Source organism: Garra rufa, chromosome 2, assembly GCF_049309525.1.
Source record: "Garra rufa chromosome 2, GarRuf1.0, whole genome shotgun sequence".
In the NCBI taxonomy this organism is placed as follows: Eukaryota; Metazoa; Chordata; class Actinopteri; order Cypriniformes; family Cyprinidae; genus Garra; species Garra rufa.
This window is the reverse complement of record NC_133362.1, coordinates 57074730-57088445: the sequence shown is the minus strand read 5'-3', so window position 1 is coordinate 57088445 and position 13716 is coordinate 57074730. Positions and strand designations below refer to the sequence as shown.

At 38.3% G+C, this 13716-nt stretch overlaps 1 protein-coding gene across 1 annotated transcript in view; it reads left to right on the top strand.

The window, feature by feature from the left end:
- LOC141325997 (uncharacterized) overlaps nucleotides 1–13716 on the top strand; it is an 85411-nt gene that overhangs the window by 47960 nt on the left and 23735 nt on the right. The window lies entirely within an intron of this gene.

Here is a 13716-nt window from a genome sequence, read left to right as displayed (position 1 = left end):
CTTGGTGATCGCTTGTTGAAAAACCTATAAAGGAAAAGATTACTAAATCTCTCGTCTGACGATGCAAACAATTAATGTTTTACGTCCAAGGCAAAAAGCTGTTTCCGCTCAGTTTGGAACCGAGGACCTTTCGCGTGTAAAGCGAACGTGATTCAATTCAATTCAAGTTTCAATTCAAGTTTATTTGTATAGCGCTTTTTACAATACAAATTGTTGCAGAGCAGCTGTACAAAAGTTTTAGGCTACTACAATATATTTAGTAGCTTATTAGTGGTGAATACTGTATGTTGAGTCAATGTACATATGATATAAATATTAAAATCAGTAACTGTGTGATCAAACAGATGATGAACACTAATTGCAATGGTTATGTGCTGTAATCGACTTGTAGGAAAATTATGTAGTGCTGTATGTTGTTTCAAGGCTGGCATCATCTGCGGTCCTCTGAGGGGTTGGCATCATCTCTTCTTCTGAATCCAGGCTGAATCTTGTGTAAACCCTAGTTACCACGGGATGGAATCCCGTGGCAGAGACAGAGAAACAAAGAAATAATTAGCGTAGCTGCTGTTCCAACTTCCGACCAAACAAAAATGATGTGTTTAGCCCAAGCTGAGGAATATTAATGTGCATTTGATCAGATGTAACTGAAATTACAACGTTATGAGATACATTATGTGAATGCTTGGCTAAAGAGATGAGTCTTTAATCTAGATTTAAACATAGAGAGTGTGTCTGAACCCCGAACGTTATCAGGAAGGCTATTCCAGAGTTTGGGAGCCAAATGAGAAAAGGCTCTCCCTCCTTTAGTGGACTTTGCTATCCTAGGTACTACCAAAAGTCCAGAGTTTTGCGACCTTAGGGAGCGTGAGGGATTGTAGCATAGTAGGAGACTAGTTAGGTATGCAGGAGCTAAACAATTTAGGGCCTTATAGGTAAGAAGTAATATTTTGTAAGTGATACGGAACCTAATAGGTAGCCAGTGTAGAGACTGTAAAATTGGGGTAATATGATCATATTTTCTTGACCTGGTAAGGACTCTAGCAGCTGCATTTTGGACTACCTGTAGCTTATTTATTGAAGAAGCAGGACAACCACCTAGTAGTGCATTACAATAGTCCAGTCTAGACGTCATGAATGCATGAACTAACTTTTCTGCATCAGAAACAGGTAACATGTTCCGTAGCATAGCAATGTTTCTAAGATGAAAGAATGCTGTTTTTGTAACATAGGAAATATGATTTTCAAAAGACAGGTTGCTGTCTAATATAACACCCAAATTTTTGACTGTAGAGGAAATAACAGTACATCCATCTAGTTGCAAGTTGCAGTTTAAGAGATTCTGTGTACTGTTTTTTTGGTCCAATAATTAATATCTCGGTCTTATCTGAATTTAACAGTAGAAAATTATTGGTCATCCAGTCTTTCACATTTTTAACACACTCTGTTAACTTTGCTAAGTTAGAAGTTTCATCTGGTCTTGTTGAAATATATAGTTGAGTGTCATCAGCATAACAATGGAAACTAATCCCATATTTCCTAATAATATTACCGAGGGGTAACATGTAAATTGAAAATAGTAGAGGACCTAGGACAGATCCTTGTGGCACTCCATACTTTACTGGTGATAACTGCGATGACTCCCCGTTTAAATAAACAAAGTGGTAGCGATCGGACAGGTATGATCTGAACCATCCTAAAGCCTGCCCTTGAATACCTGTATAGTTTTGTAATCGATTTATGAGTATTTCATGATCTATAGTGTCGAACGCAGCACTAAGATCAAGTAAAACTAGCAATGAGACGCAGCCTTGATCTGACGCAAGTAGCAAGTCGTTTGTGATTTTTACAAGTGCAGTTTCTGTGCTATGATGGGGCCTGAAACCTGACTGAAATTCTTCAAAGATATTATTATTTTGCAAGAAGGAGCACAATTGAGCAGACACAACTTTTTCTAGAATTTTAGACATAAATGGAAGATTAGAAATGGGTCTGTAATTTGCCAATTCACCAGGGTCTAGCTGTGGTTTCTTAATAAGAGGTTTAATAACCGCTAGTTTGAATGGTTTTGGGACATGACCTAAAGATAACGATGAGTTAACAATATTAAGAAGCGGTACTTCTGCTACAGGTAACAACTCTTTTAGTAATTTAGTGGGTACAGGATCTAATAGGCATGTTGTTGGTTTAGATGTGGTGATAAGTTTATTTAATTCTTTCTGTTTTATAGTTTTAAAGCACTGGAGTTTTTCTTCCGGTGTAATGACTAATGTTGAAGTATCAGTTGCTGTGGTATCTATATTAGTTATTGTGTTTCTAATGTTGTCTATTTTATCAGTAAAGAAATTCATAAAGACGTTACTATTAAACTGTGCAGGAATATTCAGGTCAGGAGGTGTTTGGTTATTTGTTAATCTAGCCACTGTGCTAAATAAAAACCTTGGATTGTTTTTTTTTTTTTCTATGAGTTGGTGGATATACTCGGCTTTAGCAGCTTTTAAAGCCCGTCTATAGCTGGACATACTGTTTTTCCATGCAATTTTAAAAAATTCTAAGTTAGTTTTTCTCCATTTACGCTCAAGATTACGAGTTTCTTTTTTGAGAGAATGGGTATTACTGTTGTACCATGGCGCAGTACGTTTTTCTCTAACCTTTTTTAGCTTGATTGGGGCAACAGCTTCTAATGTGTTAGAGAAGATAGTGCCTATGTTACTAGTCATTTTGTCTAGTTCATGTTTATTTATGGGTGCACAGAGCAGTTGAGATAAATCAGGCAGGTTATTTGCGAATCTATCTTTGGTAGCAGGAACAATAGTTCTGCCCAGACGATAGCGCGGAGCTATATAGTTAACATCTGTAATACGCAGCATGCACGATACGAGGAAATGATCAGTAACATCATCGCTTTGAGGTACGATATCTATATCAGTAAGATCAAGTCCGTGCGATATAATTAGATCTAGTGTATGATTAAAACGATGAGTGGGCCCAGTGACATTTAGTTTGACTCCAAAAGAGTTTATCAGGTCAGTAAACGCAAGTCCTAACGCATCATTTGTATTATCAACATGAATGTTAAAATCCCCAGCAATTAATGCTTTATCAAAATTAACCAATAGGTCAGAAAGGAAATCTGCAAATTCTTTTAGGAATTCTGTATACGGCCCTGGAGGTCTATACACAGTAGCCAGAGCAAGAGATAGGAGAGATTTATTTTGCATATCTGACAGAGTAACATTAAGTAGGAGTACTTCAAATGAATTAAACCTGTACCCTGTTTTCTGAGTAACATTGAAAATATCACTATAAATTGTTGTAACACCAACGCCACGACTAATCTGACGAGGCTCATGCTTATAACAGTAGTTTGGTGGAGTAGACTCATTCAGACCAATATAATCATTTGGTTTTAGCCAAGTTTCAGTCAAGCAGAGTACATCAAAGCTATTATCTGTGATCATTTCATTTACAATAAGTGCTTTGGGTGCGAGTGATCTAATTTTTAGGAGCCCAAGCTTTAAAAATTGTTTTTGTTCATTTACAGTGCATTTTTCTGGTTTAATCACGATTAGATTTTTTCCAGATCCTGCATTAAATTTTAGTTTTGACCTCACTATTCGAGGAACAGACACAGTCTTTATAGGTTGGACACCACCAGTACTATCGTTTAAATGTGCATAACAAAAGCCATCAACACAACTATTTGAAGATTTGCTTACTAGTCAAATGGAGCGCAGCGTCCTGGAGATGTTGTCCGACAGCAGTTCTGCTCCGACTCTGCTGGGGTGCAGGCCATCAGCGCGGAAAAGCCTAGGGCGCTCCCAGAAAAGATTCCAATTATTGACAAAGAGCAGTTTCTGTTCTTTACACCATGACAACAACCATTCATTTAGAGCAAAAAGTCTACTGAACCTTTCGTGTCCACGTCGATACGTGGGAAGTGGTCCTGACACGATGATTCTCGTCGCGGGCGCTGTGCTGCGAACCGTCTCGATCAGGCTCCCGAAATCCCTCTTCAGGACCTCCGTCTGCCGCAGCCTGATGTCGTTCACCCCCGCGTGCAGGACGATCGCGCCGACGCTCACATCGTCCTTCAGGATGGCAGGTATCTGTGAAGAGACATCAAGAACGCGAGCACCAGGAAAACAGCGAGTGTGCACTTTACCGTTAGCTAAGTTAGCACGAACGTACCGGACGATGGAGTCTCCGACGATCACAGCGTCGCGTTCCGTCTCGCGGAGGGGAGCGAAGCGGTGCCGGGTGGAGATCTGGAAGACCGGAGGCGGGGAGGTCCTGGCCCGGGGCCTGGCTCGCGCTTTCCTCTGCTGCTGCACCCAGGGTCCGTGGTGTCCCGGCGCCGGAGTGAACGACATCTGGGAGGATCGCGTCCTGGGTAGGGGTGGGAGAAAAAATCGATGCATCGATGCATCGCGATTCTCTCTTCAACGATTCTGAATCGATTCCTAATATTTCAGAATCGATTCTGAGCTTTTTTTTTTTTTTTCTGCATATGGCACGTGTGCGCGCTAGAGACGCGGCTGGCTACAGCGCACATAATCTGCACTGTGAGACACGTGCGCATTGCTTGACAGTGTGCTTCCATCCGCCGTGTTTTACTTTAGATATGCGTTCATTTCTGCCGTCTGGAACGCAAGAAACTGTTGCACTGACAGACTCACGTGCGCTTTGTGTTTGTTCGTCCTAAAGCTCGATTGCGGACGCGGTTAAATGCACTTGCATTTTGGAATAGTTTCAAACAAAACTGTACATACAGTCAGTTATGTTTTCAGAGCAGGACAAAACATCTGATATATCGAAATAGATCTGTGCATCATTGGCGTTCCGTCCATATACAGTAAGCTGCTAATGCTCTGCATATCCAGGCTGTCAGAGAGAATGCGTTCACGTGTTAAATAATATAAACATGCTTATAAATGAATCCCTTATTTGAATCTTCTGGGCAAGCAGATTCTCCGCATCTTCCTTGACTCCTCAGAATTGATGCGCATTCTGTTTTGCTGTCATGCGCGTGATTTCATTCGCGGGGTAAGCTGTCCGCGAAGCGCGCGCCCAAGCGGAAAAACGCGCTGTTGCTGCCAGATCCTGATTGCCAAAAATGTATTGTATTTTTGTATATTATATATAATATGTATATTTTCATAATTTCTCAACAATTCAAAAGTTTAAAGTCCACAGAAAAAAATAGCCTATATAAAATGGACATATATTTTTTTAAAATAATAATAAACAGGAAAAAGAGGAAATATTAAAACATGATTTCGTCTCTGATTTTATTGGTGTCTAAATAATGTAAAGATATTATTATTTTTGGTATTACTGGTGGTTTTAGCACTCAGCATACCTGGTAAATAAAAGTGTCACCTCTCGCCACTGCTGTGCATTAGTTTGAATGCAGCCTGTTAAAGTTCCCTTTCTATGATCTCATCAGTAATAATAAAATGGCAGTAATGCTGAGGAAAAAAGAAAAACTATTGTCTGTAAACTTTCGGATACCTGAAGAAAACTTATTTTAAATAAGTAATTGTTTTAAAAAGTACCTTGCTTACATAATTTAAAAAATAAAGTAAAGTTGGCCCAAATTAAATTTGATATAAAACAAATATGAAAATGTAGCCATGTGCAGTACTATTGAAAACTGAGAATGTGACCATCGTGATATTTAGTTGTTAATGAAAACAGTAATTAAATTAAATTGAATCTTGAAACCAGTGAAGATTGACACACCTACTTTTACAGAGATTCCAACTATAAACAAAAAGCATAGAAACTGCAATTTTACATGTTTTTAAAATTGTAAAATTAATTGGGGAAAAAATGTAGATCAAGAATCGTTTTGGAATCGGATCGTGACTCCCAGAATCGGAATCGGATCGGATCGTGAAGTGCCTGAAGATTCCCACCCCTAGTCCTGGGTGCGCCGGATCTGTGCAGAGAATCACACGGGGTAGAGGTTATGGGAGTGTTAGGATCGAGCTGTACACTTACCCGGGCAAATTCGAGTGCGGTCTTTCGTTTACGCAGCTCGATCTGCCTAGCCAGGAGCTCCTGGATCTGCTTCTCCACTGCCTCCAGCTCCACCAGCACCGAGTGCAGCTCGAACGTGTCCTGCACTCAAAGGTAGACACAAATTCGCCATTAAAGCAAGTAACAGTGAGTAAACAGTTGAAATGTGTGTGAATAGAGAATAAACAATGTATGCAAGATTAGCCGCGACCGCGCTGGAAATGCTAAACGGGCTATAAGCTAGCTGAGTAGCAGACTCGGGAAAGCAAAAATAAAAACTAATGATAGCAAGGCGTTCCGATTTGTTTTTGTTGTACAACACGACAGGGGGTATATTCACATGTTATGAAAAACAAAAATGATGGTGTATAGAATTGTTTTTAGGTTTAAAAAATAGAAAATAGTAATTTGACTCGACGGAGTTTCAACTCAAGGTGTGCGCTACGACAAACGGGAAGTGCTTGGGCTAAACACATCATTTTTGTTTGGTTGGAAGTTGGAACAGCAGCTACGCTAATTATTTCTTTGTTTCTCTGTCTCTGCCACATCCCGTGGTAACTAGGATTTACACAAGATTCAGCCTGGATTCAGAAGAAGAGATGATGCCAACCCCTCAGAGGACCGCAGATGATGCCAGCCTTGGAACAACATACAGCACTACATAATTTTCCTACAAGTTGATTACAGCACATAACCATTGCAATTAGTGTTCATCATCTGTTTGATTACACAGTTACTGATTTTAACATTTATATCATATGTACATCGACTTAACATACAGTATTCACCACTATTAAGCTACTAAATATATTGTAGTAGCCTACAACTTTTGTACAGCTGCTCTGCAACAATTTGTATTGTGAAAAGCGCTATACAAATAAACTTGAATTGAATTGAATTGAACAAGGACAGGTGTACACAATAATCCAAATCAACACAAACGAGGAGAGGAAGTCCATACAAGGGCAATGGGTGAAACCAAGAACACAGAACAATAGGGGAAGACAATGGGAGAAACCAAAACAGAACAGTCCAATGACCAGAAACACAAGGAGACACGTAACAATAGGAAAGACTTGATACACAAAGAGTGGATTTGTACATTACTCTCATCAGTTTCATCAGTCTCATCAACTCCTCTGCTTTTTGAACATCATCATCAGTGATGCATCCCAATCTGAAATTTGCCAACTTTAAATTTGACGTCAAATAATTGTGAGCATTTCTGTGATAGCCTACTTCTAAAAGATCATTGATTTCTTGTGCATGGAATCATAACTCGCAATAAAATTACACCCATCCTTTTCCATTCACAAGCTTGTGATTGAGTCAACCAAACACCTGGAGTCCATGGAAGCTGTCTTTATGACAGAATATTCTTCAAGAAATCTGTCTATCATTAGACAGAGCAAATTCCAGCAACTATTGTCTTAAAATTAATCAATTCTATCAATCAATATTATTTATTATAATTATTTTAAAATCTCCTTTCAGAACAGCATTTTTTCCCTGACATCTTTCCCTTTTGCTTTACTGACTTTCCCTTGAAATTAACCTGTTATATATTGTTAATCATTTGATGTTAACTTTTACTTCAAATTGTTGGCAAGACAATTGTTTATATTCACAAAGTTTTATAAATATGTAAGTTGATGTATGGAATCTTATTAAATAACCTTCGTCTGAATATCATTGTGCTTAACATTTTTATTACTTTCAATAGTTACAGTTTCCCAAGCTGGTGTTTGTGAAGGAGTTAGGGGGTTTATGAGTTTAACGAAAATCTAATAATTAATTAAATCATAAAAAAATGGCAAAAAAAATTTAATGAAAAATGAAACCTTTGTTAGGAGCAGTTTGGAGAAAACATATTTTTTTTAGATGAATATGAAGTTGGAGATTTTGCTTGTATTGATCACCATTGTGTGTCATGTTCATGATTCACCAATTTCAAGACTTCATAATTCACCAATTTGGTTTTGAATTGGGAAACAATTTGACTTTTTTTTCTGAAAACAAGACAATCATTTTTACTCATCTAGAAAATCCTTCTTGATTTAGAATTTTTAGATATTTTCATAAAAAAAATCATAAAAAAATCTAAGCTAGTAAAGCATTTTTTGCAGTGTTAAAGTTGTTATAAGTCACAAAAATGTATTATATTTCTTAACATTTGTATTACTTTTCATGTGAGAAAATAAAGTCATATATGTGGAACAGTGTGAAGTTGAGTTAATTTGTTAGGAAATATTTTTGTTTGCAATATACCCTTAAACTGTTTCAGTTATAATTCAACTATATCAACTATAAAATTACTGTTAGATAACTTAATTGTCTTTTGGTGTGTTTTCATCAAAATGAGCACAAGTATTTTTTGACATTTGGTGAATGCAAATGAGTTTTTAATATTATAGTTTGCCCAAAATATTTTAACAATTTGCAATAATGGAAAAAATTGGCATGTTTTATTTATTTATTTATTTATTATTATTATTTTTATTTGTGGTCATGCGTTTGTTTCATGTATTTGAAATGTTGAAGAGTGAGCAGGACTTTTATTTTGGAGTGGTGCTGTGAAGTCATGCTGCAGCGTCTCTTCAGATTCAGATTCCAGATTCAGATTCCGTTTATTTGTCATTTTCATGGTGTACATAAAAACGAAATTGTGTTTCACACATCCACTACTCAGTAATTCAGTGCAATAATAACTATTATAATGTATAAAAAAAATACTAAAATACACTAAAAAGAATAAAATAAATAGTTCAAATCACATTCTCTGGTTAAGCAGTCTAATAGCTGTGGGGAAAAAGCTATTTAGTAGCCTACCAGTTCTTGCCCTGATACTTCTGTATCTTTTACCAGACTGAAGGAGTGTAAACATGTCACGTGAGAAATGAGTTAAGTCCTTAACAATATTATTTGCTCTATGCACACAGCGCTCTGTGTAAATGTCCTGAATACGTGGCAATGAAGCACCAATGATTTTTTCAGCAGTTCTCACAACCCTGTTCAGTTTATGTCTCTCCTCTGCCGTACTGTTTCCAAACCAGCAAGAGATGCAATATGTGAGAATGCTTTCAATGGTGCCTCTATAGAACATGGTCAAGGCTGGAATAGGGAGATCCACCTTCTTCAGTCTACGAAGAGAATGAAGACGCTGTTGGGCCCTCTTGATTATAGCTGTTGTGTTTTCACTAGAAGTTAGCTCATTGGTTAGATGGACCCCCAGGTATTTGACACTGTGTACTATATCCACCTCGGAACCGTTGATGGTAAGTGGGAGATGGTGCCGACGACTAGTCCTCCTGAAGTCGACAACCATCTCCTTAATTTTTTTGGTGTTAAGGACAAGGTTGTGTGTTTTGCACCATACTGTCAACTGTTCCACCTCCTCTCTATAGGCCGACTCATCATTATCAGTGATGAGGCCAACAACTGTAGTGTCGTCAGCGAACTTTAAAATATGATTGGTGGTAAAACTAGCCGAACAGTCATGTGTCAACAAAGTAAACAGTAAAGGGCTAAGTACACACCCTTGTGGTGATCCCATGCTCACTATGGTTGTCTTAGATATTTTGTTACCTATTCTGACTGTCTGCCGCCTCTCCGTCAAAAAATCCAAGATCCATCTACACATGCCAAGATCCACTCCCAGCAATAGCAACTTTTCAATCAGTTGTTGTGGCAAAATTGTATTAAAAGCAGAGCTAAAATCAATGAATAAAATTCTTACATAAGTGTTCCTGTTTTCCAAATGTGTCAAACTGAGGTGGAGCAGGGTAGATAGAGCATCCTCTGTTGATCTGTTTGCTCTGTATGCGAACTGCAATGGGTCCAAACTGGTTGGGAGACATGATTTGATGTGATTCATAACAAGCTGCTCAAAGCATTTCATAACTATTGGAGTCAGGGCTACGGGACGATAATCATTCATGGTGGCTGGTTTGGACGTCTTGGGCAGAGGTATTATAGTCGCGCTTTTAAAACAGATGGGCACTCTGGCTTGGCTAAGGGAGATGTTAAATATATCTGTAAAGACACCCTTCAGCTGTTCTGCACATTTCTTCAGCACACAACCTGGGATGTGATCTGGACCAGTCGCCTTTCGAGGGTTAATTTTAGAGAAAATCCTCTTCACGCTGTCTGACGTCAGCTGGTATGCCTGGTTGATGGGAGGCAGCACCTGCCTTTGTGCTAGTTTATCATCTGTAATCTCAAACCGAGAGAAAAAGGTGTTAAGATTATCTGGTAGAGAGGGATCATTTTCTGTTATCCGGACAGTAGGCTTATAGCCTATAGCTGTCTGAAATCCCTGCCATAACCGCCTTGTGTCCCTGGTGTCGTTAAAATTACTTGACAACTTTTTTCCATACTCTCTTTTAGCCTCTCGAATTGCTCTCTTTAAATCATTTCTTGTTAAATTGTACGCTTCAATATCACCAGATCTAAAAGCAGCATCCCGAAGCCTTAGCAATGATCGAACCTTTGATGTGAGCCAAGACTTATCAGTTGGACGTAGCTTGACAGTTTTTATAACAGTCACATCATCAATGCATTTGCTAATAAATCCCAACACAGTCTCTGTATATTCCTCTAAGTTTATACAGTCCTCAGATGTTGCTGCTTCCTTAAAAATGTCCCATTGTGTACACTCAAAGCAGCCCTGTAAAGATGAGAAAGCCTCCTGTGGCCACACTCTGATTTCCTTGACCACTGGTGGCTCCTGTCTCACTCTGGGTCTGTATTCAGGTTTCAACAGAATAGTCAAATGATCAGAGCTGCCAATATGAGGTAATGGTGCTGCAACATATGCATTCTTGATGTTTGTGTATAGATGATCAAGTGTATTTTTCCCCCTTGTTGCACATGTAACGTGCTGATAAAAATGAGGTAAAACAGACTTCAAATTAGCCTTGTTAAAATCCCCAGCAACGATAAAAAGTGCATCTGGATTGGTTGTCTGTAGGTGACTCAGAGTTTTGTAAAGTTCTCCCATGGCCTGCTTTACATCTGCTTTTGGAGGCACATACACTGCAGTAATAAAAATTGCTGCCATTTCCCGTGGTAAATAAAAAGGTCTGCATTTCACAGTCATAAACTCCACGTCAGGAGAGCAGGATTTAAAAATCGTCCTAACATCATAGCACCACGAATTGTTTGTGTAAATTGCCAGGCCTCCTCCTCGGAGCTTACCCGATGTTGACATCACTCTATCCGCTCTATGGAGTGTTAGCCCCGCTAGTTCAATTCCGGAGTCTGGGATTTTGTCCGTCAGCCACGTTTCTGTAAACACAAAGACGCAACAATCCCGTACTCCACGCTGTAACAATCTCCAGAGACTGATGTAATCCATTTTAGTGTCCAATGAACGAACATTAGCCAACAGGACCGAGGGAACAGCCGGCTTGAAGGGGTTAATCCTTAGCCTAACGCTAATGCCTCCTCGCTTCCCCCGCTTGCGTGTTCTGTCACAACGCCGGCGATGATGCTTCCTCGTCACGGTGGTTCCAAGTGAACCCGGTATGCATCCTCGGCGTAGCAATCTGAGCTTGAAAAGCTGATCTAGATCTTTCGGTTTCCTTTCCCCGCATCGCTGTCTAATGTCTAATAGAAGGTCGCGGTCATATACATGTTTTTGCCCCATTGCTTTACGGGGCAGAGACAAAACTATTTTATTTAGCACTGAAAAACTTTCACTAGTGTCAGCTGAGGCCGCCGCAAGCATCGGTCGCGCCGCCATGTTTGTCAAAATCTCTCCTGCATCTGTTGTGATTCTGCTGAGTTAAAGTTTTTTTTTTTTACATTTACACTGTTTTAAATCAGTGCAACCCGTCGAGTCTGTTTTATAGTTTTTACTAACAATGTAAAGTTAATTTGTTAAAATTGACTGCAACATTAATGCTTCATCTAACGTTTATGCAGGTTATTTTGTTCGAGTAAAGCGCATTCACAGGTGAGTAACGTTAACAGAATCGTGTATCAGTTTATCATACACATTATTAATTATTATGTATTCATTTATCGTGTCAGTTTTTAATCTTTTGTCTAATTTTGGCCTGGTTTTACAGACGAGGCTTAGTTTAAGCTGGCACTTCAATTATTTGAGTAGTTTTTATAAACGTGTCTTAGAAAAAAACATTGGTGGTGTGCATCTTAAGACAAAACAAAGACACTGAGACATTTTAAGATCAGTCAGTGAGTTTCTGTAAGTTAAAACAGATCAGACTTACATTTGAATCTAAGCCTTGCCTGTGAAACCATAGGTTTTTCATTTAAAGCCATCAATTATCACTCTGAACAAATCCATTACAAGTGTGCTGACTACTGAACTCTGGATTTAGTTTAGATGTATTATTATTTTTTGGATACTTATTCTCATCTAAATCATGACAGGTTGTCCAAAAACAAAGAAAAACTCCTGCTGACATCCACACACTATTATAAAGATGGCGTTTATTAAAGAGGAGGGTGAAGACGTGACGATTGGAGACATATTCATAGTCAAAATTGAAGATAATGAGGAACAAACAGGTTGGTTTTCATTTTCATTCAGTCCTTATTAAAATGCCAAGCTCTACCGGAATGCATGATCATTTTGAAGCATGTCCAGGGGTGTAAAATACTTGAGAAATGTAACTTAATTATTGTACTTTTTACTTTGGGGAATTTGTATTTTACAACTGAAACCTTTTGAACTTTTCCTTGATTTTATTTCTGAAGAAAAACTCATACTTTTTACTTGTCATAATTTTATTTAAATTAAATAATTTAGAAGTTGATACAATTAAATTAATTGTAGGGTAGTTGTGTCCACACACTGCTAAGACACCATGTAAAATCATGTAAAAGTGAATTTTGCATCTGATGACCCCTTCAACAACAAAAGCAGAAACGCATTGAGCTTAGCAGAATGTAACGAATGTAGACTCGGAAATAAACACCCATACTGATACACCTAACCACTGAGATGATTGACTATATCCTTCACAGATAGATGCATTAATACTCAATTGGTGACCACATAATAAAAACTGTTACTCACACTTGGGTGTTGCAACATTTTATGGCAAATAGTTTAGATGCTAGAACCTCATTTATTGGTTCCTACGCACACCAGTAAGTAAATCCCACATGTTCTTAAAGGAGTAGTTTACTTTCAGAATGAAAATTTACAGATAATATACTCACCCCCTTGTCATCCAAGATCATGTCTGTCTTTCTTCAGTCGTAAGGATATTATTTCACGTTTTCTCTCTATATAAGGGACTTCTGTGGTGCCCCCTGAGTTTGAACTTCCAAAATAAAGCTTCAAAGGGATCTAAACCAGTGGTTCCCAACCAGGGCCCCCTCCTTTACTGGTCAATTTTGCAAGGCCCCCCTTTGACGGACATGTCCTTATACTGTACTTCCGCTGTAAAAAGTATTTATTTTTAGACCTTTTTTTAATCAACCAAAACATTTGTTTTGCCTTATTATTCTTCCACTGCATGTTTAAAAAACCCCTCAAAATTCAAACTTTAAATAATACTTTATAACCTTAAGACAACCTGCTCAATTCGAACTTTTTAAAATAATAGATATATAATATAATATAATATATATATACACACACACACACACACACACACACACACACAGATTTAAAGTTCCTGATTTTTTGACATCAGAGTACTTTCCTTAATAAGTGAACCT